A 24544-nucleotide genomic window follows, 5' to 3' on the forward strand; every position below is an offset into this window, starting at 1 on the left:
CACTTTGCCAGAAGCTCATACACAATCTTTAGTGAAATTGCACAGACTTGTCAAAATCCTCATTAGATCACATCATCTGGCTACAGATTTTTCCTGTAGACGAGCTGCCGAGTGGTTATGGCGTATGACTACTAATCCATTGTGCTCTGCATGTATGGTTTTTGAATCCCATACTTGTTGAAGTTACCTTCATCTCCAATGTTGAAACTCTAAATTATCTTTTTCAGCCCAAGCAGTGAGTATTTCCAGCATTTCCTGTTCAAGAAGGCTGCTATCAAACTTTTCTAACATTTCAGTCTGGCAAAAGTAAACCCACTGTTTTCATTTGGCATGCTTGATGCCATCCTACATTGGCTGACATCTTCTTCCTTTTGAGTACTTTGACAACACAGATTTAGAATCTCTCCATTGCACTATCTAAGGAAGGGATATGAGAAAGACAAGTTTGAATTTATAGTATTTTTACAAGGAAAATACACTGTTAAACATAAAAACTTCTGTAAGAGGCTATGAAAAGAAGGCACTGCTGAGATTCGAACTCAGGATCTCCTGGTTACGAGACAGGCGCTTTAACCAACTAAGCCACAGCACCACTTTGTGTAAGAGTAGAAAAGCACTACTGGTAGAGTCGCCCTCACCTCATGTCTATGAGTGTCCTCGAATGTCTAGAGATAGACGACTTATGCAAATTCTTTCTTTACTGGACTAATTTTTAGGGCTTCAATAGTGACAAAAAAATACAATCTTTATTGAATTACTGATATTAAAACCCTAAACTTTGGTTAATCTCTGATAAAGTTTGAGCTTGTCCAACTCTTGACATAATCCACTGTTGTAGATATGATAAGAGCCACTTTGCCAGAAGCTCATACGCAATCTTTAGTGAAATTGCACAGACTTGTCAAAATCCTCATTAGATCACATCATCTGGCTACAGACTCTTCCTGTAGACGAGCTGCCGAGTGGTTATGGCGTATGACTACTAATCCATTGTGCTCTGCATGCATGGTTTTTGAATCCCATACTTGTTGAAGTTACCTTCATCTCCAATGTTGAAACTCTAAATTATCTTTTTCAGCCCAAGCAGTGAGTATTTCCAGCATTTCCTGTTCAAGAAGGCTGCTATCAAACTTTTCTAACATTTCAGTCTGGCAAAAGTAAACCCACTGTTTTCATTTGGCATGCTTGATGCCATCCTACATTGGCTGACATCTTCTTCCTTTTGAGTACTTTGACAACACAGATTTAGAATCTCTCCATTGCACTATCTAAGGAAGGGATATGAGAAAGACAAGTTTGACTTTATAGTATTTTTACAAGGAAAATACACTGTTAAACATAGAAACTTCAGTACTGAGGCTATGAAAAGAAGGCACTGCTGAGATTCGAACTCAGGATCTCCTGTTTACGAAACAGGCGCTTTAACCAACGAAGCCACAGCACCACTTTGTGTAAGAGTAGAAAAGCACTACTGGTAGAGTCGCCCTTACCTCATGTCTTTCAGTGTCCTTGAATGTCTAGAGATAGACGACTTATGCAAATTCTTTCTTTACTGGACTAATTTTTAGGGCTTCAATAGTGACAAAAAAATACAATCTTTATTGAATTACTGATATTAAAACCCTAAACTTTGGTTAATCTCTGATAAAGTTTGAGCTTGTCCAACTTTTGACATAATCCACTGTTGTAGATATGATAAGAGCCACTTTGCCAGAAGCTCATACACAATCTTTAGTGAAATTGCACAGACTTGTCAAAATCCTCATTAGATCACATCATCTGGCTACAGATTTTTCCTGTAGACGAGCTGCCGAGTGGTTATGGCGTATGACTACTAATCCATTGTGCTCTGCATGTATGGTTTTTGAATCCCATACTTGTTGAAGTTACCTTCATCTCCAATGTTGAAACTCTAAATTATCTTTTTCAGCCCAAGCAGTGAGTATTTCCAGCATTTCCTGTTCAAGAAGGCTGCTATCAAACTTTTCTAACATTTCAGTCTGGCAAAAGTAAACCCTCTGTTTTCATTTGGCATGCTTGATGCCATCCTACATTGGCTGACATCTTCTTCCTTTTGAGTACTTTGACAACACAGATTTAGAATCTCTCCATTGCACTATCTAAGGAAGGGATATGAGAAAGACAAGTTTGACTTTATAGAATTTTTACAAGGAAAATACACTGTTAAACATAGAAACTTCAGTACTGAGGCTATGAAAAGAAGGCACTGCTGAGATTCGAACTCAGGATCTCCTGTTTACGAGACAGGCGCTTTAACCAACTAAGCCACAGCACCACTTTGTGTAAGAGTAGAAAAGCACTACTGGTAGAGTCGCCCTTACCTCATGTCTTTCAGTGTCCTTGAATGTCTAGAGATAGACGACTTATGCAAATTCTTTCTTTACTGGACTAATTTTTAGGGCTTCAATAGTGACAAAAAAATACAATCTTTATTGAATTACTGATATTAAAACCCTAAACTTTGGTTAATCTCTGATAAAGTTTGAGCTTGTCCAACTCTTGACATAATCCACTGTTGTAGATATGATAAGAGCCACTTTGCCAGAAGCTCATACACAATCTTTAGTGAAATTGCACAGACTTGTCAAAATCCTCATTAGATCACATCATCTGGCTACAGATTTTTCCTGTAGACGAGCTGCCGAGTGGTTATGGCGTATGACTACTAATCCATTGTGCTCTGCATGTATGGTTTTTGAATCCCATACTTGTTGAAGTTACCTTCATCTCCAATGTTGAAACTCTAAATTATCTTTTTCAGCCCAAGCAGTGAGTATTTCCAGCATTTCCTGTTCAAGAAGGCTGCTATCAAACTTTTCTAACATTTCAGTCTGGCAAAAGTAAACCCACTGTTTTCATTTGGCATGCTTGATGCCATCCTACATTGGCTGACATCTTCTTCCTTTTGAGTACTTTGACAACACAGATTTAGAATCTCTCCATTGCACTATCTAAGGAAGGGATATGAGAAAGACAAGTTTGACTTTATAGTATTTTTACAAGGAAAGTACATTGTTAAACATAGAAACTTCTGTAAGAGGCTATGAAAAGAAGGCACTGCTGAGATTCGAACTCAGGATCTCCTGTTTACGAGACAGGCGCTTTAACCAACTAAGCCACAGCACCACTTTGTGTAAGAGTAGAAAAGCACTACTGGTAGAGTCGCCCTTACCTCATGTCTTTCAGTGTCCGTGAATGTCTAGAGATAGACGACTTATGCAAATTCTTTCTTTACTGGACTAATTTTTAGGGCTTCAATAGTGACAAAAAAATACAATCTTTATTGAATTACTGATATTAAAACCCTAAACTTTGGTTAATCTCTGATAAAGTTTGAGCTTGTCCAACTTTTGACATAATCCACTGTTGTAGATATGATAAGAGCCACTTTGCCAGAAGCTCATACACAATCTTTAGTGAAATTGCACAGACTTGTCAAAATCCTCATTAGATCACATCATCTGGCTACAGATTTTTCCTGTAGACGAGCTGCCGAGTGGTTATGGCGTATGACTACTAATCCATTGTGCTCTGCATGTATGGTTTTTGAATCCCATACTTGTTGAAGTTACCTTCATCTCCAATGTTGAAACTCTAAATTATCTTTTTCAGCCCAAGCAGTGAGTATTTCCAGCATTTCCTGTTCAAGAAGGCTGCTATCAAACTTTTCTAACATTTCAGTCTGGCAAAAGTAAACCCACTGTTTTCATTTGGCATGCTTGATGCCATCCTACATTGGCTGACATCTTCTTCCTTTTGAGTACTTTGACAACACAGATTTAGAATCTCTCCATTGCACTATCTAAGGAAGGGATATGAGAAAGACAAGTTTGACTTTATAGTATTTTTACAAGGAAAATACACTGTTAAACATAGAAACTTCAGTACTGAGGCTATGAAAAGAAGGCACTGCTGAGATTCGAACTCAGGATCTCCTGTTTACGAAACAGGCGCTTTAACCAACGAAGCCACAGCACCACTTTGTGTAAGAGTAGAAAAGCACTACTGGTAGAGTCGCCCTTACCTCATGTCTTTCAGTGTCCTTGAATGTCTAGAGATAGACGACTTATGCAAATTCTTTCTTTACTGGACTAATTTTTAGGGCTTCAATAGTGACAAAAAAATACAATCTTTATTGAATTACTGATATTAAAACCCTAAACTTTGGTTAATCTCTGATAAAGTTTGAGCTTGTCCAACTTTTGACATAATCCACTGTTGTAGATATGATAAGAGCCACTTTGCCAGAAGCTCATACACAATCTTTAGTGAAATTGCACAGACTTGTCAAAATCCTCATTAGATCACATCATCTGGCTACAGATTTTTCCTGTAGACGAGCTGCCGAGTGGTTATGGCGTATGACTACTAATCCATTGTGCTCTGCATGTATGGTTTTTGAATCCCATACTTGTTGAAGTTACCTTCATCTCCAATGTTGAAACTCTAAATTATCTTTTTCAGCCCAAGCAGTGAGTATTTCCAGCATTTCCTGTTCAAGAAGGCTGCTATCAAACTTTTCTAACATTTCAGTCTGGCAAAAGTAAACCCTCTGTTTTCATTTGGCATGCTTGATGCCATCCTACATTGGCTGACATCTTCTTCCTTTTGAGTACTTTGACAACACAGATTTAGAATCTCTCCATTGCACTATCTAAGGAAGGGATATGAGAAAGACAAGTTTGACTTTATAGAATTTTTACAAGGAAAATACACTGTTAAACATAGAAACTTCAGTACTGAGGCTATGAAAAGAAGGCACTGCTGAGATTCGAACTCAGGATCTCCTGTTTACGAGACAGGCGCTTTAACCAACTAAGCCACAGCACCACTTTGTGTAAGAGTAGAAAAGCACTACTGGTAGAGTCGCCCTTACCTCATGTCTTTCAGTGTCCTTGAATGTCTAGAGATAGACGACTTATGCAAATTCTTTCTTTACTGGACTAATTTTTAGGGCTTCAATAGTGACAAAAAAATACAATCTTTATTGAATTACTGATATTAAAACCCTAAACTTTGGTTAATCTCTGATAAAGTTTGAGCTTGTCCAACTCTTGACATAATCCACTGTTGTAGATATGATAAGAGCCACTTTGCCAGAAGCTCATACACAATCTTTAGTGAAATTGCACAGACTTGTCAAAATCCTCATTAGATCACATCATCTGGCTACAGATTTTTCCTGTAGACGAGCTGCCGAGTGGTTATGGCGTATGACTACTAATCCATTGTGCTCTGCATGTATGGTTTTTGAATCCCATACTTGTTGAAGTTACCTTCATCTCCAATGTTGAAACTCTAAATTATCTTTTTCAGCCCAAGCAGTGAGTATTTCCAGCATTTCCTGTTCAAGAAGGCTGCTATCAAACTTTTCTAACATTTCAGTCTGGCAAAAGTAAACCCACTGTTTTCATTTGGCATGCTTGATGCCATCCTACATTGGCTGACATCTTCTTCCTTTTGAGTACTTTGACAACACAGATTTAGAATCTCTCCATTGCACTATCTAAGGAAGGGATATGAGAAAGACAAGTTTGACTTTATAGAATTTTTACAAGGAAAATACACTGTTAAACATAGAAACTTCAGTACTGAGGCTATGAAAAGAAGGCACTGCTGAGATTCGAACTCAGGATCTCCTGTTTACGAGACAGGCGCTTTAACCAACTAAGCCACAGCACCACTTTGTGTAAGAGTAGAAAAGCACTACTGGTAGAGTCGCCCTTACCTCATGTCTTTCAGTGTCCTTGAATGTCTAGAGATAGACGACTTATGCAAATTCTTTCTTTACTGGACTAATTTTTAGGGCTTCAATAGTGACAAAAAAATACAATCTTTATTGAATTACTGATATTAAAACCCTAAACTTTGGTTAATCTCTGATAAAGTTTGAGCTTGTCCAACTCTTGACATAATCCACTGTTGTAGATATGATAAGAGCCACTTTGCCAGAAGCTCATACACAATCTTTAGTGAAATTGCACAGACTTGTCAAAATCCTCATTAGATCACATCATCTGGCTACAGATTTTTCCTGTAGATGAGCTGCCGAGTGGTTATGGCGTATGACTACTAATCCATTGTGCTCTGCATGTATGGTTTTTGAATCCCATACTTGTTGAAGTTACCTTCATCTCCAATGTTGAAACTCTAAATTATCTTTTTCAGCCCAAGCAGTGAGTATTTCCAGCATTTCCTGTTCAAGAAGGCTGCTATCAAACTTTTCTAACATTTCAGTCTGGCAAAAGTAAACCCACTGTTTTCATTTGGCATGCTTGATGCCATCCTACATTGGCTGACATCTTCTTCCTTTTGAGTACTTTGACAACACAGATTTAGAATCTCTCCATTGCACTATCTAAGGAAGGGATATGAGAAAGACAAGTTTGAATTTATAGTATTTTTACAAGGAAAATACACTGTTAAACATAAAAACTTCAGTACTGAGGCTATGAAAAGAAGGCACTGCTGAGATTCGAACTCAGGATCTCCTGGTTACGAGACAGGCGCTTTAACCAACTAAGCCACAGCACCACTTTGTGTAAGAGTAGAAAAGCACTACTGGTAGAGTCGCCCTCACCTCATGTCTATGAGTGTCCTCGAATGTCTAGAGATAGACGACTTATGCAAATTCTTTCTTTACTGGACTAATTTTTAGGGCTTCAATAGTGACAAAAAAATACAATCTTTATTGAATTACTGATATTAAAACCCTAAACTTTGGTTAATCTCTGATAAAGTTTGAGCTTGTCCAACTCTTGACATAATCCACTGTTGTAGATATGATAAGAGCCACTTTGCCAGAAGCTCATACACAATCTTTAGTGAAATTGCACAGACTTGTCAAAATCCTCATTAGATCACATCATCTGGCTACAGACTCTTCCTGTAGACGAGCTGCCGAGTGGTTATGGCGTATGACTACTAATCCATTGTGCTCTGCATGCATGGTTTTTGAATCCCATACTTGTTGAAGTTACCTTCATCTCCAATGTTGAAACTCTAAATTATCTTTTTCAGCCCAAGCAGTGAGTATTTCCAGCATTTCCTGTTCAAGAAGGCTGCTATCAAACTTTTCTAACATTTCAGTCTGGCAAAAGTAAACCCACTGTTTTCATTTGGCATGCTTGATGCCATCCTACATTGGCTGACATCTTCTTCCTTTTGAGTACTTTGACAACACAGATTTAGAATCTCTCCATTGCACTATCTAAGGAAGGGATATGAGAAAGACAAGTTTGACTTTATAGTATTTTTACAAGGAAAATACACTGTTAAACATAGAAACTTCAGTACTGAGGCTATGAAAAGAAGGCACTGCTGAGATTCGAACTCAGGATCTCCTGTTTACGAAACAGGCGCTTTAACCAACGAAGCCACAGCACCACTTTGTGTAAGAGTAGAAAAGCACTACTGGTAGAGTCGCCCTTACCTCATGTCTTTCAGTGTCCTTGAATGTCTAGAGATAGACGACTTATGCAAATTCTTTCTTTACTGGACTAATTTTTAGGGCTTCAATAGTGACAAAAAAATACAATCTTTATTGAATTACTGATATTAAAACCCTAAACTTTGGTTAATCTCTGATAAAGTTTGAGCTTGTCCAACTCTTGACATAATCCACTGTTGTAGATATGATAAGAGCCACTTTGCCAGAAGCTCATACACAATCTTTAGTGAAATTGCACAGACTTGTCAAAATCCTCATTAGATCACATCATCTGGCTACAGATTTTTCCTGTAGACGAGCTGCCGAGTGGTTATGGCGTATGACTACTAATCCATTGTGCTCTGCATGTATGGTTTTTGAATCCCATACTTGTTGAAGTTACCTTCATCTCCAATGTTGAAACTCTAAATTATCTTTTTCAGCCCAAGCAGTGAGTATTTCCAGCATTTCCTGTTCAAGAAGGCTGCTATCAAACTTTTCTAACATTTCAGTCTGGCAAAAGTAAACCCACTGTTTTCATTTGGCATGCTTGATGCCATCCTACATTGGCTGACATCTTCTTCCTTTTGAGTACTTTGACAACACAGATTTAGAATCTCTCCATTGCACTATCTAAGGAAGGGATATGAGAAAGACAAGTTTGACTTTATAGTATTTTTACAAGGAAAGTACATTGTTAAACATAGAAACTTCTGTAAGAGGCTATGAAAAGAAGGCACTGCTGAGATTCGAACTCAGGATCTCCTGTTTACGAGACAGGCGCTTTAACCAACAAAGCCACAGCACCACTTTGTGTAAGAGTAGAAAAGCACTACTGGTAGAGTCGCCCTTACCTCATGTCTTTCAGTGTCCGTGAATGTCTAGAGATAGACGACTTATGCAAATTCTTTCTTTACTGGACTAATTTTTAGGGCTTCAATAGTGACAAAAAAATACAATCTTTATTGAATTACTGATATTAAAACCCTAAACTTTGGTTAATCTCTGATAAAGTTTGAGCTTGTCCAACTTTTGACATAATCCACTGTTGTAGATATGATAAGAGCCACTTTGCCAGAAGCTCATACACAATCTTTAGTGAAATTGCACAGACTTGTCAAAATCCTCATTAGATCACATCATCTGGCTACAGATTTTTCCTGTAGACGAGCTGCCGAGTGGTTATGGCGTATGACTACTAATCCATTGTGCTCTGCATGTATGGTTTTTGAATCCCATACTTGTTGAAGTTACCTTCATCTCCAATGTTGAAACTCTAAATTATCTTTTTCAGCCCAAGCAGTGAGTATTTCCAGCATTTCCTGTTCAAGAAGGCTGCTATCAAACTTTTCTAACATTTCAGTCTGGCAAAAGTAAACCCACTGTTTTCATTTGGCATGCTTGATGCCATCCTACATTGGCTGACATCTTCTTCCTTTTGAGTACTTTGACAACACAGATTTAGAATCTCTCCATTGCACTATCTAAGGAAGGGATATGAGAAAGACAAGTTTGACTTTATAGTATTTTTACAAGGAAAATACACTGTTAAACATAGAAACTTCAGTACTGAGGCTATGAAAAGAAGGCACTGCTGAGATTCGAACTCAGGATCTCCTGTTTACGAAACAGGCGCTTTAACCAACGAAGCCACAGCACCACTTTGTGTAAGAGTAGAAAAGCACTACTGGTAGAGTCGCCCTTACCTCATGTCTTTCAGTGTCCTTGAATGTCTAGAGATAGACGACTTATGCAAATTCTTTCTTTACTGGACTAATTTTTAGGGCTTCAATAGTGACAAAAAAATACAATCTTTATTGAATTACTGATATTAAAACCCTAAACTTTGGTTAATCTCTGATAAAGTTTGAGCTTGTCCAACTTTTGACATAATCCACTGTTGTAGATATGATAAGAGCCACTTTGCCAGAAGCTCATACACAATCTTTAGTGAAATTGCACAGACTTGTCAAAATCCTCATTAGATCACATCATCTGGCTACAGATTTTTCCTGTAGACGAGCTGCCGAGTGGTTATGGCGTATGACTACTAATCCATTGTGCTCTGCATGTATGGTTTTTGAATCCCATACTTGTTGAAGTTACCTTCATCTCCAATGTTGAAACTCTAAATTATCTTTTTCAGCCCAAGCAGTGAGTATTTCCAGCATTTCCTGTTCAAGAAGGCTGCTATCAAACTTTTCTAACATTTCAGTCTGGCAAAAGTAAACCCTCTGTTTTCATTTGGCATGCTTGATGCCATCCTACATTGGCTGACATCTTCTTCCTTTTGAGTACTTTGACAACACAGATTTAGAATCTCTCCATTGCACTATCTAAGGAAGGGATATGAGAAAGACAAGTTTGACTTTATAGAATTTTTACAAGGAAAATACACTGTTAAACATAGAAACTTCAGTACTGAGGCTATGAAAAGAAGGCACTGCTGAGATTCGAACTCAGGATCTCCTGTTTACGAGACAGGCGCTTTAACCAACTAAGCCACAGCACCACTTTGTGTAAGAGTAGAAAAGCACTACTGGTAGAGTCGCCCTTACCTCATGTCTTTCAGTGTCCTTGAATGTCTAGAGATAGACGACTTATGCAAATTCTTTCTTTACTGGACTAATTTTTAGGGCTTCAATAGTGACAAAAAAATACAATCTTTATTGAATTACTGATATTAAAACCCTAAACTTTGGTTAATCTCTGATAAAGTTTGAGCTTGTCCAACTCTTGACATAATCCACTGTTGTAGATATGATAAGAGCCACTTTGCCAGAAGCTCATACACAATCTTTAGTGAAATTGCACAGACTTGTCAAAATCCTCATTAGATCACATCATCTGGCTACAGATTTTTCCTGTAGACGAGCTGCCGAGTGGTTATGGCGTATGACTACTAATCCATTGTGCTCTGCATGTATGGTTTTTGAATCCCATACTTGTTGAAGTTACCTTCATCTCCAATGTTGAAACTCTAAATTATCTTTTTCAGCCCAAGCAGTGAGTATTTCCAGCATTTCCTGTTCAAGAAGGCTGCTATCAAACTTTTCTAACATTTCAGTCTGGCAAAAGTAAACCCACTGTTTTCATTTGGCATGCTTGATGCCATCCTACATTGGCTGACATCTTCTTCCTTTTGAGTACTTTGACAACACAGATTTAGAATCTCTCCATTGCACTATCTAAGGAAGGGATATGAGAAAGACAAGTTTGACTTTATAGTATTTTTACAAGGAAAGTACATTGTTAAACATAGAAACTTCTGTAAGAGGCTATGAAAAGAAGGCACTGCTGAGATTCGAACTCAGGATCTCCTGTTTACGAGACAGGCGCTTTAACCAACTAAGCCACAGCACCACTTTGTGTAAGAGTAGAAAAGCACTACTGGTAGAGTCGCCCTTACCTCATGTCTTTCAGTGTCCTTGAATGTCTAGAGATAGACGACTTATGCAAATTCTTTCTTTACTGGACTAATTTTTAGGGCTTCAATAGTGACAAAAAAATACAATCTTTATTGAATTACTGATATTAAAACCCTAAACTTTGGTTAATCTCTGATAAAGTTTGAGCTTGTCCAACTCTTGACATAATCCACTGTTGTAGATATGATAAGAGCCACTTTGCCAGAAGCTCATACACAATCTTTAGTGAAATTGCACAGACTTGTCAAAATCCTCATTAGATCACATCATCTGGCTACAGATTTTTCCTGTAGACGAGCTGCCGAGTGGTTATGGCGTATGACTACTAATCCATTGTGCTCTGCATGTATGGTTTTTGAATCCCATACTTGTTGAAGTTACCTTCATCTCCAATGTTGAAACTCTAAATTATCTTTTTCAGCCCAAGCAGTGAGTATTTCCAGCATTTCCTGTTCAAGAAGGCTGCTATCAAACTTTTCTAACATTTCAGTCTGGCAAAAGTAAACCCACTGTTTTCATTTGGCATGCTTGATGCCATCCTACATTGGCTGACATCTTCTTCCTTTTGAGTACTTTGACAACACAGATTTAGAATCTCTCCATTGCACTATCTAAGGAAGGGATATGAGAAAGACAAGTTTGACTTTATAGTATTTTTACAAGGAAAGTACATTGTTAAACATAGAAACTTCTGTAAGAGGCTATGAAAAGAAGGCACTGCTGAGATTCGAACTCAGGATCTCCTGTTTACGAGACAGGCGCTTTAACCAACAAAGCCACAGCACCACTTTGTGTAAGAGTAGAAAAGCACTACTGGTAGAGTCGCCCTTACCTCATGTCTTTCAGTGTCCGTGAATGTCTAGAGATAGACGACTTATGCAAATTCTTTCTTTACTGGACTAATTTTTAGGGCTTCAATAGTGACAAAAAAATACAATCTTTATTGAATTACTGATATTAAAACCCTAAACTTTGGTTAATCTCTGATAAAGTTTGAGCTTGTCCAACTTTTGACATAATCCACTGTTGTAGATATGATAAGAGCCACTTTGCCAGAAGCTCATACACAATCTTTAGTGAAATTGCACAGACTTGTCAAAATCCTCATTAGATCACATCATCTGGCTACAGATTTTTCCTGTAGACGAGCTGCCGAGTGGTTATGGCGTATGACTACTAATCCATTGTGCTCTGCATGTATGGTTTTTGAATCCCATACTTGTTGAAGTTACCTTCATCTCCAATGTTGAAACTCTAAATTATCTTTTTCAGCCCAAGCAGTGAGTATTTCCAGCATTTCCTGTTCAAGAAGGCTGCTATCAAACTTTTCTAACATTTCAGTCTGGCAAAAGTAAACCCACTGTTTTCATTTGGCATGCTTGATGCCATCCTACATTGGCTGACATCTTCTTCCTTTTGAGTACTTTGACAACACAGATTTAGAATCTCTCCATTGCACTATCTAAGGAAGGGATATGAGAAAGACAAGTTTGACTTTATAGTATTTTTACAAGGAAAATACACTGTTAAACATAGAAACTTCAGTACTGAGGCTATGAAAAGAAGGCACTGCTGAGATTCGAACTCAGGATCTCCTGTTTACGAAACAGGCGCTTTAACCAACGAAGCCACAGCACCACTTTGTGTAAGAGTAGAAAAGCACTACTGGTAGAGTCGCCCTTACCTCATGTCTTTCAGTGTCCTTGAATGTCTAGAGATAGACGACTTATGCAAATTCTTTCTTTACTGGACTAATTTTTAGGGCTTCAATAGTGACAAAAAAATACAATCTTTATTGAATTACTGATATTAAAACCCTAAACTTTGGTTAATCTCTGATAAAGTTTGAGCTTGTCCAACTTTTGACATAATCCACTGTTGTAGATATGATAAGAGCCACTTTGCCAGAAGCTCATACACAATCTTTAGTGAAATTGCACAGACTTGTCAAAATCCTCATTAGATCACATCATCTGGCTACAGATTTTTCCTGTAGACGAGCTGCCGAGTGGTTATGGCGTATGACTACTAATCCATTGTGCTCTGCATGTATGGTTTTTGAATCCCATACTTGTTGAAGTTACCTTCATCTCCAATGTTGAAACTCTAAATTATCTTTTTCAGCCCAAGCAGTGAGTATTTCCAGCATTTCCTGTTCAAGAAGGCTGCTATCAAACTTTTCTAACATTTCAGTCTGGCAAAAGTAAACCCTCTGTTTTCATTTGGCATGCTTGATGCCATCCTACATTGGCTGACATCTTCTTCCTTTTGAGTACTTTGACAACACAGATTTAGAATCTCTCCATTGCACTATCTAAGGAAGGGATATGAGAAAGACAAGTTTGACTTTATAGAATTTTTACAAGGAAAATACACTGTTAAACATAGAAACTTCAGTACTGAGGCTATGAAAAGAAGGCACTGCTGAGATTCGAACTCAGGATCTCCTGTTTACGAGACAGGCGCTTTAACCAACTAAGCCACAGCACCACTTTGTGTAAGAGTAGAAAAGCACTACTGGTAGAGTCGCCCTTACCTCATGTCTTTCAGTGTCCTTGAATGTCTAGAGATAGACGACTTATGCAAATTCTTTCTTTACTGGACTAATTTTTAGGGCTTCAATAGTGACAAAAAAATACAATCTTTATTGAATTACTGATATTAAAACCCTAAACTTTGGTTAATCTCTGATAAAGTTTGAGCTTGTCCAACTCTTGACATAATCCACTGTTGTAGATATGATAAGAGCCACTTTGCCAGAAGCTCATACACAATCTTTAGTGAAATTGCACAGACTTGTCAAAATCCTCATTAGATCACATCATCTGGCTACAGATTTTTCCTGTAGACGAGCTGCCGAGTTGTTATGGCGTATGACTACTAATCCATTGTGCTCTGCATGTATGGTTTTTGAATCCCATACTTGTTGAAGTTACCTTCATCTCCAATGTTGAAACTCTAAATTATCTTTTTCAGCCCAAGCAGTGAGTATTTCCAGCATTTCCTGTTCAAGAAGGCTGCTATCAAACTTTTCTAACATTTCAGTCTGGCAAAAGTAAACCCACTGTTTGTTTTTGGCATGCTTGATGCCATCCTACATTGGCTGACATCTTCTTCCTTTTGAGTACTTTGACAACACAGATTTAGAATCTCTCCATTGCACTATCTAAGGAAGGGATATGAGAAAGACAAGTTTGACTTTATAGAATTTTTACAAGGAAAATACACTGTTAAACATAGAAACTTCAGTACTGAGGCTATGAAAAGAAGGCACTGCTGAGATTCGAACTCAGGATCTCCTGTTTACGAGACAGGCGCTTTAACCAACTAAGCCACAGCACCACTTTGTGTAAGAGTAGAAAAGCACTACTGGTAGAGTCGCCCTTACCTCATGTCTTTCAGTGTCCTTGAATGTCTAGAGATAGACGACTTATGCAAATTCTTTCTTTACTGGACTAATTTTTAGGGCTTCAATAGTGACAAAAAAATACAATCTTTATTGAATTACTGATATTAAAACCCTAAACTTTGGTTAATCTCTGATAAAGTTTGAGCTTGTCCAACTCTTGACATAATCCACTGTTGTAGATATGATAAGAGCCACTTTGCCAGAAGCTCATACACAATCTTTAGTGAAATTGCACAGACTTGTCAAAATCCTCATTAGATCACATCATCTGGCTACAGATTTTTCCTGTAGATGAGCTGCCGAGTGGTTATGGCGTATGACTACTAATCCATTGTGCTCTGCATGTATGGTTTTTGAATCCCATACTTGTTGAAGTTACCTTCATCTCCAATGTTGAAACTCTAAATTATCTTTTTCAGCCCAAGCAGTGAGTATTTCCAGCATTTCCTGTTCAAGAAGGCTGCTATCAAACTTTTCTAACATTTCAGTCTGGCAAAAGTAAACCCACTGTTTTCATTTGGCATGCTTGATGCCATCCTACATTGGCTGACATCTTCTTCCTTTTGAGTACTTTGACAACACAGATTTAGAATCTCTCCATTGCACTATCTAAGGAAGGGATATGAGAAAGACAAGTTTGAATTTATAGTATTTTTACAAGGAAAATACACTGTTAAACATAAAAACTTCAGTACTGAGGCTATGAAAAGAAGGCACTGCTGAGATTCGAACTCAGGATCTCCTGGTTACGAGACAGGCGCTTTAACCAACTAAGCCACAGCACCACTTTGTGTAAGAGTAGAAAAGCACTACTGGTAGAGTCGCCCTCACCTCATGTCTATGAGTGTCCTCGAATGTCTAGAGATAGACGACTTATGCAAATTCTTTCTTTACTGGACTAATTTTTAGGGCTTCAATAGTGACAAAAAAATACAATCTTTATTGAATTACTGATATTAAAACCCTAAACTTTGGTTAATCTCTGATAAAGTTTGAGCTTGTCCAACTCTTGACATAATCCACTGTTGTAGATATGATAAGAGCCACTTTGCCAGAAGCTCATACACAATCTTTAGTGAAATTGCACAGACTTGTCAAAATCCTCATTAGATCACATCATCTGGCTACAGATTTTTCCTGTAGACGAGCTGCCGAGTGGTTATGGCGTATGACTACTAATCCATTGTGCTCTGCATGTATGGTTTTTGAATCCCATACTTGTTGAAGTTACCTTCATCTCCAATGTTGAAACTCTAAATTATCTTTTTCAGCCCAAGCAGTGAGTATTTCCAGCATTTCCTGTTCAAGAAGGCTGCTATCAAACTTTTCTAACATTTCAGTCTGGCAAAAGTAAACCCACTGTTTTCATTTGGCATGCTTGATGCCATCCTACATTGGCTGACATCTTCTTCCTTTTGAGTACTTTGACAACACAGATTTAGAATCTCTCCATTGCACTATCTAAGGAAGGGATATGAGAAAGACAAGTTTGACTTTATAGTATTTTTACAAGGAAAGTACATTGTTAAACATAGAAACTTCTGTAAGAGGCTATGAAAAGAAGGCACTGCTGAGATTCGAACTCAGGATCTCCTGTTTACGAGACAGGCGCTTTAACCAACAAAGCCACAGCACCACTTTGTGTAAGAGTAGAAAAGCACTACTGGTAGAGTCGCCCTTACCTCATGTCTTTCAGTGTCCGTGAATGTCTAGAGATAGACGACTTATGCAAATTCTTTCTTTACTGGACTAATTTTTAGGGCTTCAATAGTGACAAAAAAATACAATCTTTATTGAATTACTGATATTAAAACCCTAAACTTTGGTTAATCTCTGATAAAGTTTGAGCTTGTCCAACTTTTGACATAATCCACTGTTGTAGATATGATAAGAGCCACTTTGCCAGAAGCTCATACACAATCTTTAGTGAAATTGCACAGACTTGTCAAAATCCTCATTAGATCACATCATCTGGCTACAGATTTTTCCTGTAGACGAGCTGCCGAGTGGTTATGGCGTATGACTACTAATCCATTGTGCTCTGCATGTATGGTTTTTGAATCCCATACTTGTTGAAGTTACCTTCATCTCCAATGTTGAAACTCTAAATTATCTTTTTCAGCCCAAGCAGTGAGTATTTCCAGCATTTCCTGTTCAAGAAGGCTGCTATCAAACTTTTCTAACATTTCAGTCTGGCAAAAGTAAACCCACTGTTTTCATTTGGCATGCTTGATGCCATCCTACATTGGCTGACATCTTCTTCCTTTTGAGTACTTTGACAACACAGATTTAGAATCTCTCCATTGCACTATCTAAGGAAGGGATATGAGAAAGACAAGTTTGACTTTATAGTATTTTTACAAGGAAAATACACTGTTAAACATAGAAACTTCAGTACTGAGGCTATGAAAAGAAGGCACTGCTGAGATTCGAACTCAGGATCTCCTGTTTACGAAACAGGCGCTTTAACCAACGAAGCCACAGCACCACTTTGTGTAAGAGTAGAAAAGCACTACTGGTAGAGTCGCCCTTACCTCATGTCTTTCAGTGTCCTTGAATGTCTAGAGATAGACGACTTATGCAAATTCTTTCTTTACTGGACTAATTTTTAGGGCTTCAATAGTGACAAAAAAATACAATCTTTATTGAATTACTGATATTAAAACCCTAAACTTTGGTTAATCTCTGATAAAGTTTGAGCTTGTCCAACTTTTGACATAATCCACTGTTGTAGATATGATAAGAGCCACTTTGCCAGAAGCTCATACACAATCTTTAGTGAAATTGCACAGACTTGTCAAAATCCTCATTAGATCACATCATCTGGCTACAGATTTTTCCTGTAGACGAGCTGCCGAGTGGTTATGGCGTATGACTACTAATCCATTGTGCTCTGCATGTATGGTTTTTGAATCCCATACTTGTTGAAGTTACCTTCATCTCCAATGTTGAAACTCTAAATTATCTTTTTCAGCCCAAGCAGTGAGTATTTCCAGCATTTCCTGTTCAAGAAGGCTGCTATCAAACTTTTCTAACATTTCAGTCTGGCAAAAGTAAACCCTCTGTTTTCATTTGGCATGCTTGATGCCATCCTACATTGGCTGACATCTTCTTCCTTTTGAGTACTTTGACAACACAGATTTAGAATCTCTCCATTGCACTATCTAAGGAAGGGATATGAGAAAGACAAGTTTGACTTTATAGAATTTTTACAAGGAAAATACACTGTTAAACATAGAAACTTCAGTACTGAGGCTATGAAAAGAAGGCACTGCTGAGATTCGAACTCAGGATCTCCTGTTTACGAGACAGGCGCTTTAACCAACTAAGCCACAGCACCACTTTGTGTAAGAGTAGAAAAGCACTACTGGTAGAGTCGCCCTTACCTCATGTCTTTCAGTGTCCTTGAATGTCTAGAGATAGACGACTTATGCAAATTCTTTCTTTACTGGACTAATTTTTAGGGCTTCAATAGTGACAAAAAAATACAATCTTTATTGAATTACTGATATTAAAACCCTAAACTTTGGTTAATCTCTGATAAAGTTTGAGCTTGTCCAACTCTTGACATAATCCACTGTTGTAGATATGATAAGAGCCACTTTGCCAGAAGCTCATACACAATCTTTAGTGAAATTGCACAGACTTGTCAAAATCCTCATTAGATCACATCATCTGGCTACAGATTTTTCCTGTAGACGAGCTGCCGAGTGGTTATGGCGTATGACTACTAATCCATTGTGCTCTGCATGTATGGTTTTTGAATCCCATACTTGTTGAAGTTACCTTCATCTCCAATGTTGAAACTCTAAATTATCTTTTTCAGCCCAAGCAGTGAGTATTTCCAGCATTTCCTGTTCAAGAAGGCTGCTATCAAACTTTTCTAACATTTCAGTCTGGCAAAAGTAAACCCACTGTTTTCATTTGGCATGCTTGATGCCATCCTACATTGGCTGACATCTTCTTCCTTTTGAGTACTTTGACAACACAGATTTAGAATCTCTCCATTGCACTATCTAAGGAAGGGATATGAGAAAGACAAGTTTGACTTTATAGTATTTTTACAAGGAAAGTACATTGTTAAACATAGAAACTTCTGTAAGAGGCTATGAAAAGAAGGCACTGCTGAGATTCGAACTCAGGATCTCCTGTTTACGAGACAGGCGCTTTAACCAACTAAGCCACAGCACCACTTTGTGTAAGAGTAGAAAAGCACTACTGGTAGAGTCGCCCTTACCTCATGTCTTTCAGTGTCCTTGAATGTCTAGAGATAGACGACTTATGCAAATTCTTTCTTTACTGGACTAATTTTTAGGGCTTCAATAGTGACAAAAAAATACAATCTTTATTGAATTACTGATATTAAAACCCTAAACTTTGGTTAATCTCTGATAAAGTTTGAGCTTGTCCAACTCTTGACATAATCCACTGTTGTAGATATGATAAGAGCCACTTTGCCAGAAGCTCATACACAATCTTTAGTGAAATTGCACAGACTTGTCAAAATCCTCATTAGATCACATCATCTGGCTACAGATTTTTCCTGTAGACGAGCTGCCGAGTGGTTATGGCGTATGACTACTAATCCATTGTGCTCTGCATGTATGGTTTTTGAATCCCATACTTGTTGAAGTTACCTTCATCTCCAATGTTGAAACTCTAAATTATCTTTTTCAGCCCAAGCAGTGAGTATTTCCAGCATTTCCTGTTCAAGAAGGCTGCTATCAAACTTTTCTAACATTTCAGTCTGGCAAAAGTAAACCCACTGTTTTCATTTGGCATGCTTGATGCCATCCTACATTGGCTGACATCTTCTTCCTTTTGAGTACTTTGACAACACAGATTTAGAATCTCTCCATTGCACTATCTAAGGAAGGGATATGAGAAAGACAAGTTTGACTTTATAGTATTTTTACAAGGAAAGTACATTGTTAAACATAGAAACTTCTGTAAGAGGCTATGAAAAGAAGGCACTGCTGAGATTCGAACTCAGGATCTCCTGTTTACGAGACAGGCGCTTTAACCAACAAAGCCACAGCACCACTTTGTGTAAGAGTAGAAAAGCACTACTGGTAGAGTCGCCCTTACCTCATGTCTTTCAGTGTCCGTGAATGTCTAGAGATAGACGACTTATGCAAATTCTTTCTTTACTGGACTAATTTTTAGGGCTTCAATAGTGACAAAAAAATACAATCTTTATTGAATTACTGATATTAAAACCCTAAACTTTGGTTAATCTCTGATAAAGTTTGAGCTTGTCCAACTTTTGACATAATCCACTGTTGTAGATATGATAAGAGCCACTTTGCCAGAAGCTCATACACAATCTTTAGTGAAATTGCACAGACTTGTCAAAATCCTCATTAGATCACATCATCTGGCTACAGATTTTTCCTGTAGACGAGCTGCCGAGTGGTTATGGCGTATGACTACTAATCCATTGTGCTCTGCATGTATGGTTTTTGAATCCCATACTTGTTGAAGTTACCTTCATCTCCAATGTTGAAACTCTAAATTATCTTTTTCAGCCCAAGCAGTGAGTATTTCCAGCATTTCCTGTTCAAGAAGGCTGCTATCAAACTTTTCTAACATTTCAGTCTGGCAAAAGTAAACCCACTGTTTTCATTTGGCATGCTTGATGCCATCCTACATTGGCTGACATCTTCTTCCTTTTGAGTACTTTGACAACACAGATTTAGAATCTCTCCATTGCACTATCTAAGGAAGGGATATGAGAAAGACAAGTTTGACTTTATAGTATTTTTACAAGGAAAATACACTGTTAAACATAGAAACTTCAGTACTGAGGCTATGAAAAGAAGGCACTGCTGAGATTCGAACTCAGGATCTCCTGTTTACGAAACAGGCGCTTTAACCAACGAAGCCACAGCACCACTTTGTGTAAGAGTAGAAAAGCACTACTGGTAGAGTCGCCCTTACCTCATGTCTTTCAGTGTCCTTGAATGTCTAGAGATAGACGACTTATGCAAATTCTTTCTTTACTGGACTAATTTTTAGGGCTTCAATAGTGACAAAAAAATACAATCTTTATTGAATTACTGATATTAAAACCCTAAACTTTGGTTAATCTCTGATAAAGTTTGAGCTTGTCCAACTTTTGACATAATCCACTGTTGTAGATATGATAAGAGCCACTTTGCCAGAAGCTCATACACAATCTTTAGTGAAATTGCACAGACTTGTCAAAATCCTCATTAGATCACATCATCTGGCTACAGATTTTTCCTGTAGACGAGCTGCCGAGTGGTTATGGCGTATGACTACTAATCCATTGTGCTCTGCATGTATGGTTTTTGAATCCCATACTTGTTGAAGTTACCTTCATCTCCAATGTTGAAACTCTAAATTATCTTTTTCAGCCCAAGCAGTGAGTATTTCCAGCATTTCCTGTTCAAGAAGGCTGCTATCAAACTTTTCTAACATTTCAGTCTGGCAAAAGTAAACCCTCTGTTTTCATTTGGCATGCTTGATGCCATCCTACATTGGCTGACATCTTCTTCCTTTTGAGTACTTTGACAACACAGATTTAGAATCTCTCCATTGCACTATCTAAGGAAGGGATATGAGAAAGACAAGTTTGACTTTATAGAATTTTTACAAGGAAAATACACTGTTAAACATAGAAACTTCAGTACTGAGGCTATGAAAAGAAGGCACTGCTGAGATTCGAACTCAGGATCTCCTGTTTACGAGACAGGCGCTTTAACCAACTAAGCCACAGCACCACTTTGTGTAAGAGTAGAAAAGCACTACTGGTAGAGTCGCCCTTACCTCATGTCTTTCAGTGTCCTTGAATGTCTAGAGATAGACGACTTATGCAAATTCTTTCTTTACTGGACTAATTTTTAGGGCTTCAATAGTGACAAAAAAATACAATCTTTATTGAATTACTGATATTAAAACCCTAAACTTTGGTTAATCTCTGATAAAGTTTGAGCTTGTCCAACTCTTGACATAATCCACTGTTGTAGATATGATAAGAGCCACTTTGCCAGAAGCTCATACACAATCTTTAGTGAAATTGCACAGACTTGTCAAAATCCTCATTAGATCACATCATCTGGCTACAGATTTTTCCTGTAGACGAGCTGCCGAGTGGTTATGGCGTATGACTACTAATCCATTGTGCTCTGCATGTATGGTTTTTGAATCCCATACTTGTTGAAGTTACCTTCATCTCCAATGTTGAAACTCTAAATTATCTTTTTCAGCCCAAGCAGTGAGTATTTCCAGCATTTCCTGTTCAAGAAGGCTGCTATCAAACTTTTCTAACATTTCAGTCTGGCAAAAGTAAACCCACTGTTTGTTTTTGGCATGCTTGATGCCATCCTACATTGGCTGACATCTTCTTCCTTTTGAGTACTTTGACAACACAGATTTAGAATCTCTCCATTGCACTATCTAAGGAAGGGATATGAGAAAGACAAGTTTGACTTTATAGAATTTTTACAAGGAAAATACACTGTTAAACATAGAAACTTCAGTACTGAGGCTATGAAAAGAAGGCACTGCTGAGATTCGAACTCAGGATCTCCTGTTTACGAGACAGGCGCTTTAACCAACTAAGCCACAGCACCACTTTGTGTAAGAGTAGAAAAGCACTACTGGTAGAGTCGCCCTTACCTCATGTCTTTCAGTGTCCTTGAATGTCTAGAGATAGACGACTTATGCAAATTCTTTCTTTACTGGACTAATTTTTAGGGCTTCAATAGTGACAAAAAAATACAATCTTTATTGAATTACTGATATTAAAACCCTAAACTTTGGTTAATCTCTGATAAAGTTTGAGCTTGTCCAACTCTTGACATAATCCACTGTTGTAGATATGATAAGAGCCACTTTGCCAGAAGCTCATACACAATCTTTAGTGAAATTGCACAGACTTGTCAAAATCCTCATTAGATCACATCATCTGGCTACAGATTTTTCCTGTAGATGAGCTGCCGAGTGGTTATGGCGTATGACTACTAATCCATTGTGCTCTGCATGTATGGTTTTTGAATCCCATACTTGTTGAAGTTACCTTCATCTCCAATGTTGAAACTCTAAATTATCTTTTTCAGCCCAAGCAGTGAGTATTTCCAGCATTTCCTGTTCAAGAAGGCTGCTATCAAACTTTTCTAACATTTCAGTCTGGCAAAAGTAAACCCACTGTTTTCATTTGGCATGCTTGATGCCATCCTACATTGGCTGACATCTTCTTCCTTTTGAGTACTTTGACAACACAGATTTAGAATCTCTCCATTGCACTATCTAAGGAAGGGATATGAGAAAGACAAGTTTGAATTTATAGTATTTTTACAAGGAAAATACACTGTTAAACATAAAAACTTCAGTACTGAGGCTATGAAAAGAAGGCACTGCTGAGATTCGAACTCAGGATCTCCTGGTTACGAGACAGGCGCTTTAACCAACTAAGCCACAGCACCACTTTGTGTAAGAGTAGAAAAGCACTACTGGTAGAGTCGCCCTCACCTCATGTCTATGAGTGTCCTCGAATGTCTAGAGATAGACGACTTATGCAAATTCTTTCTTTACTGGACTAATTTTTAGGGCTTCAATAGTGACAAAAAAATACAATCTTTATTGAATTACTGATATTAAAACCCTAAACTTTGGTTAATCTCTGATAAAGTTTGAGCTTGTCCAACTCTTGACATAATCCACTGTTGTAGATATGATAAGAGCCACTTTGCCAGAAGCTCATACACAATCTTTAGTGAAATTGCACAGACTTGTCAAAATCCTCATTAGATCACATCATCTGGCTACAGACTCTTCCTGTAGACGAGCTGCCGAGTGGTTATGGCGTATGACTACTAATCCATTGTGCTCTGCATGCATGGTTTTTGAATCCCATACTTGTTGAAGTTACCTTCATCTCCAATGTTGAAACTCTAAATTATCTTTTTCAGCCCAAGCAGTGAGTATTTCCAGCATTTCCTGTTCAAGAAGGCTGCTATCAAACTTTTCTAACATTTCAGTCTGGCAAAAGTAAACCCACTGTTTTCATTTGGCATGCTTGATGCCATCCTACATTGGCTGACATCTTCTTCCTTTTGAGTACTTTGACAACACAGATTTAGAATCTCTCCATTGCACTATCTAAGGAAGGGATATGAGAAAGACAAGTTTGACTTTATAGTATTTTTACAAGGAAAATACACTGTTAAACATAGAAACTTCAGTACTGAGGCTATGAAAAGAAGGCACTGCTGAGATTCGAACTCAGGATCTCCTGTTTACGAAACAGGCGCTTTAACCAACGAAGCCACAGCACCACTTTGTGTAAGAGTAGAAAAGCACTACTGGTAGAGTCGCCCTTACCTCATGTCTTTCAGTGTCCTTGAATGTCTAGAGATAGACGACTTATGCAAATTCTTTCTTTACTGGACTAATTTTTAGGGCTTCAATAGTGACAAAAAAATACAATCTTTATTGAATTACTGATATTAAAACCCTAAACTTTGGTTAATCTCTGATAAAGTTTGAGCTTGTCCAACTTTTGACATAATCCACTGTTGTAGATATGATAAGAGCCACTTTGCCAGAAGCTCATACACAATCTTTAGTGAAATTGCACAGACTTGTCAAAATCCTCATTAGATCACATCATCTGGCTACAGATTTTTCCTGTAGACGAGCTGCCGAGTGGTTATGGCGTATGACTACTAATCCATTGTGCTCTGCATGTATGGTTTTTGAATCCCATACTTGTTGAAGTTACCTTCATCTCCAATGTTGAAACTCTAAATTATCTTTTTCAGCCCAAGCAGTGAGTATTTCCAGCATTTCCTGTTCAAGAAGGCTGCTATCAAACTTTTCTAACATTTCAGTCTGGCAAAAGTAAACCCTCTGTTTTCATTTGGCATGCTTGATGCCATCCTACATTGGCTGACATCTTCTTCCTTTTGAGTACTTTGACAACACAGATTTAGAATCTCTCCATTGCACTATCTAAGGAAGGGATATGAGAAAGACAAGTTTGACTTTATAGAATTTTTACAAGGAAAATACACTGTTAAACATAGAAACTTCAGTACTGAGGCTATGAAAAGAAGGCACTGCTGAGATTCGAACTCAGGATCTCCTGTTTACGAGACAGGCGCTTTAACCAACTAAGCCACAGCACCACTTTGTGTAAGAGTAGAAAAGCACTACTGGTAGAGTCGCCCTTACCTCATGTCTTTCAGTGTCCTTGAATGTCTAGAGATAGACGACTTATGCAAATTCTTT

General features: G+C 37.9%; 29 non-coding genes across 29 annotated transcripts; all 29 read right to left on the reverse strand.

The window, feature by feature from the left end:
• Positions 1 to 518: 518 nt before the first annotated feature.
• TRNAT-CGU (transfer RNA threonine (anticodon CGU)) lies at positions 519 to 592 on the reverse strand. Its single transcript has one exon. It is a non-coding gene; the product is annotated as a tRNA-Thr (tRNA).
• Positions 593 to 1370: 778 nt separating this feature from the next.
• TRNAT-CGU (transfer RNA threonine (anticodon CGU)) lies at positions 1371 to 1444 on the reverse strand. Its single transcript has one exon. It is a non-coding gene; the product is annotated as a tRNA-Thr (tRNA).
• A 778-nt stretch (positions 1445 to 2222) lies between these two features.
• On the reverse strand, positions 2223 to 2296 carry TRNAT-CGU (transfer RNA threonine (anticodon CGU)). The gene has a single exon. It is a non-coding gene; the product is annotated as a tRNA-Thr (tRNA).
• A 777-nt stretch (positions 2297 to 3073) lies between these two features.
• TRNAT-CGU (transfer RNA threonine (anticodon CGU)) lies at positions 3074 to 3147 on the reverse strand. Its single transcript has one exon. It is a non-coding gene; the product is annotated as a tRNA-Thr (tRNA).
• Positions 3148 to 3925: 778 nt separating this feature from the next.
• Positions 3926 to 3999, reverse strand: TRNAT-CGU (transfer RNA threonine (anticodon CGU)). The gene has a single exon. It is a non-coding gene; the product is annotated as a tRNA-Thr (tRNA).
• A 778-nt stretch (positions 4000 to 4777) lies between these two features.
• TRNAT-CGU (transfer RNA threonine (anticodon CGU)) lies at positions 4778 to 4851 on the reverse strand. Its single transcript has one exon. It is a non-coding gene; the product is annotated as a tRNA-Thr (tRNA).
• Positions 4852 to 5629: 778 nt separating this feature from the next.
• On the reverse strand, positions 5630 to 5703 carry TRNAT-CGU (transfer RNA threonine (anticodon CGU)). The gene has a single exon. It is a non-coding gene; the product is annotated as a tRNA-Thr (tRNA).
• Positions 5704 to 6481: 778 nt separating this feature from the next.
• On the reverse strand, positions 6482 to 6555 carry TRNAT-CGU (transfer RNA threonine (anticodon CGU)). The gene has a single exon. It is a non-coding gene; the product is annotated as a tRNA-Thr (tRNA).
• A 778-nt stretch (positions 6556 to 7333) lies between these two features.
• TRNAT-CGU (transfer RNA threonine (anticodon CGU)) lies at positions 7334 to 7407 on the reverse strand. Its single transcript has one exon. It is a non-coding gene; the product is annotated as a tRNA-Thr (tRNA).
• Positions 7408 to 8184: 777 nt separating this feature from the next.
• Positions 8185 to 8258, reverse strand: TRNAT-CGU (transfer RNA threonine (anticodon CGU)). Its single transcript has one exon. It is a non-coding gene; the product is annotated as a tRNA-Thr (tRNA).
• Positions 8259 to 9036: 778 nt separating this feature from the next.
• On the reverse strand, positions 9037 to 9110 carry TRNAT-CGU (transfer RNA threonine (anticodon CGU)). Its single transcript has one exon. It is a non-coding gene; the product is annotated as a tRNA-Thr (tRNA).
• A 778-nt stretch (positions 9111 to 9888) lies between these two features.
• TRNAT-CGU (transfer RNA threonine (anticodon CGU)) lies at positions 9889 to 9962 on the reverse strand. The gene has a single exon. It is a non-coding gene; the product is annotated as a tRNA-Thr (tRNA).
• Positions 9963 to 10739: 777 nt separating this feature from the next.
• On the reverse strand, positions 10740 to 10813 carry TRNAT-CGU (transfer RNA threonine (anticodon CGU)). Its single transcript has one exon. It is a non-coding gene; the product is annotated as a tRNA-Thr (tRNA).
• Positions 10814 to 11590: 777 nt separating this feature from the next.
• TRNAT-CGU (transfer RNA threonine (anticodon CGU)) lies at positions 11591 to 11664 on the reverse strand. Its single transcript has one exon. It is a non-coding gene; the product is annotated as a tRNA-Thr (tRNA).
• Positions 11665 to 12442: 778 nt separating this feature from the next.
• On the reverse strand, positions 12443 to 12516 carry TRNAT-CGU (transfer RNA threonine (anticodon CGU)). Its single transcript has one exon. It is a non-coding gene; the product is annotated as a tRNA-Thr (tRNA).
• Positions 12517 to 13294: 778 nt separating this feature from the next.
• Positions 13295 to 13368, reverse strand: TRNAT-CGU (transfer RNA threonine (anticodon CGU)). The gene has a single exon. It is a non-coding gene; the product is annotated as a tRNA-Thr (tRNA).
• A 778-nt stretch (positions 13369 to 14146) lies between these two features.
• TRNAT-CGU (transfer RNA threonine (anticodon CGU)) lies at positions 14147 to 14220 on the reverse strand. Its single transcript has one exon. It is a non-coding gene; the product is annotated as a tRNA-Thr (tRNA).
• A 778-nt stretch (positions 14221 to 14998) lies between these two features.
• Positions 14999 to 15072, reverse strand: TRNAT-CGU (transfer RNA threonine (anticodon CGU)). Its single transcript has one exon. It is a non-coding gene; the product is annotated as a tRNA-Thr (tRNA).
• A 777-nt stretch (positions 15073 to 15849) lies between these two features.
• On the reverse strand, positions 15850 to 15923 carry TRNAT-CGU (transfer RNA threonine (anticodon CGU)). The gene has a single exon. It is a non-coding gene; the product is annotated as a tRNA-Thr (tRNA).
• Positions 15924 to 16701: 778 nt separating this feature from the next.
• Positions 16702 to 16775, reverse strand: TRNAT-CGU (transfer RNA threonine (anticodon CGU)). The gene has a single exon. It is a non-coding gene; the product is annotated as a tRNA-Thr (tRNA).
• A 778-nt stretch (positions 16776 to 17553) lies between these two features.
• Positions 17554 to 17627, reverse strand: TRNAT-CGU (transfer RNA threonine (anticodon CGU)). Its single transcript has one exon. It is a non-coding gene; the product is annotated as a tRNA-Thr (tRNA).
• Positions 17628 to 18404: 777 nt separating this feature from the next.
• TRNAT-CGU (transfer RNA threonine (anticodon CGU)) lies at positions 18405 to 18478 on the reverse strand. Its single transcript has one exon. It is a non-coding gene; the product is annotated as a tRNA-Thr (tRNA).
• A 777-nt stretch (positions 18479 to 19255) lies between these two features.
• TRNAT-CGU (transfer RNA threonine (anticodon CGU)) lies at positions 19256 to 19329 on the reverse strand. Its single transcript has one exon. It is a non-coding gene; the product is annotated as a tRNA-Thr (tRNA).
• A 778-nt stretch (positions 19330 to 20107) lies between these two features.
• TRNAT-CGU (transfer RNA threonine (anticodon CGU)) lies at positions 20108 to 20181 on the reverse strand. The gene has a single exon. It is a non-coding gene; the product is annotated as a tRNA-Thr (tRNA).
• A 778-nt stretch (positions 20182 to 20959) lies between these two features.
• On the reverse strand, positions 20960 to 21033 carry TRNAT-CGU (transfer RNA threonine (anticodon CGU)). Its single transcript has one exon. It is a non-coding gene; the product is annotated as a tRNA-Thr (tRNA).
• A 778-nt stretch (positions 21034 to 21811) lies between these two features.
• Positions 21812 to 21885, reverse strand: TRNAT-CGU (transfer RNA threonine (anticodon CGU)). The gene has a single exon. It is a non-coding gene; the product is annotated as a tRNA-Thr (tRNA).
• Positions 21886 to 22663: 778 nt separating this feature from the next.
• On the reverse strand, positions 22664 to 22737 carry TRNAT-CGU (transfer RNA threonine (anticodon CGU)). The gene has a single exon. It is a non-coding gene; the product is annotated as a tRNA-Thr (tRNA).
• Positions 22738 to 23515: 778 nt separating this feature from the next.
• Positions 23516 to 23589, reverse strand: TRNAT-CGU (transfer RNA threonine (anticodon CGU)). The gene has a single exon. It is a non-coding gene; the product is annotated as a tRNA-Thr (tRNA).
• A 778-nt stretch (positions 23590 to 24367) lies between these two features.
• On the reverse strand, positions 24368 to 24441 carry TRNAT-CGU (transfer RNA threonine (anticodon CGU)). Its single transcript has one exon. It is a non-coding gene; the product is annotated as a tRNA-Thr (tRNA).
• Between the last annotated feature and the right edge of the window lie 103 nt (positions 24442 to 24544).

This window comes from Anomaloglossus baeobatrachus, chromosome 7 (assembly GCF_048569485.1).
Source record: "Anomaloglossus baeobatrachus isolate aAnoBae1 chromosome 7, aAnoBae1.hap1, whole genome shotgun sequence".
Lineage (NCBI taxonomy): Eukaryota > Metazoa > Chordata > Amphibia > Anura > Aromobatidae > Anomaloglossus > Anomaloglossus baeobatrachus.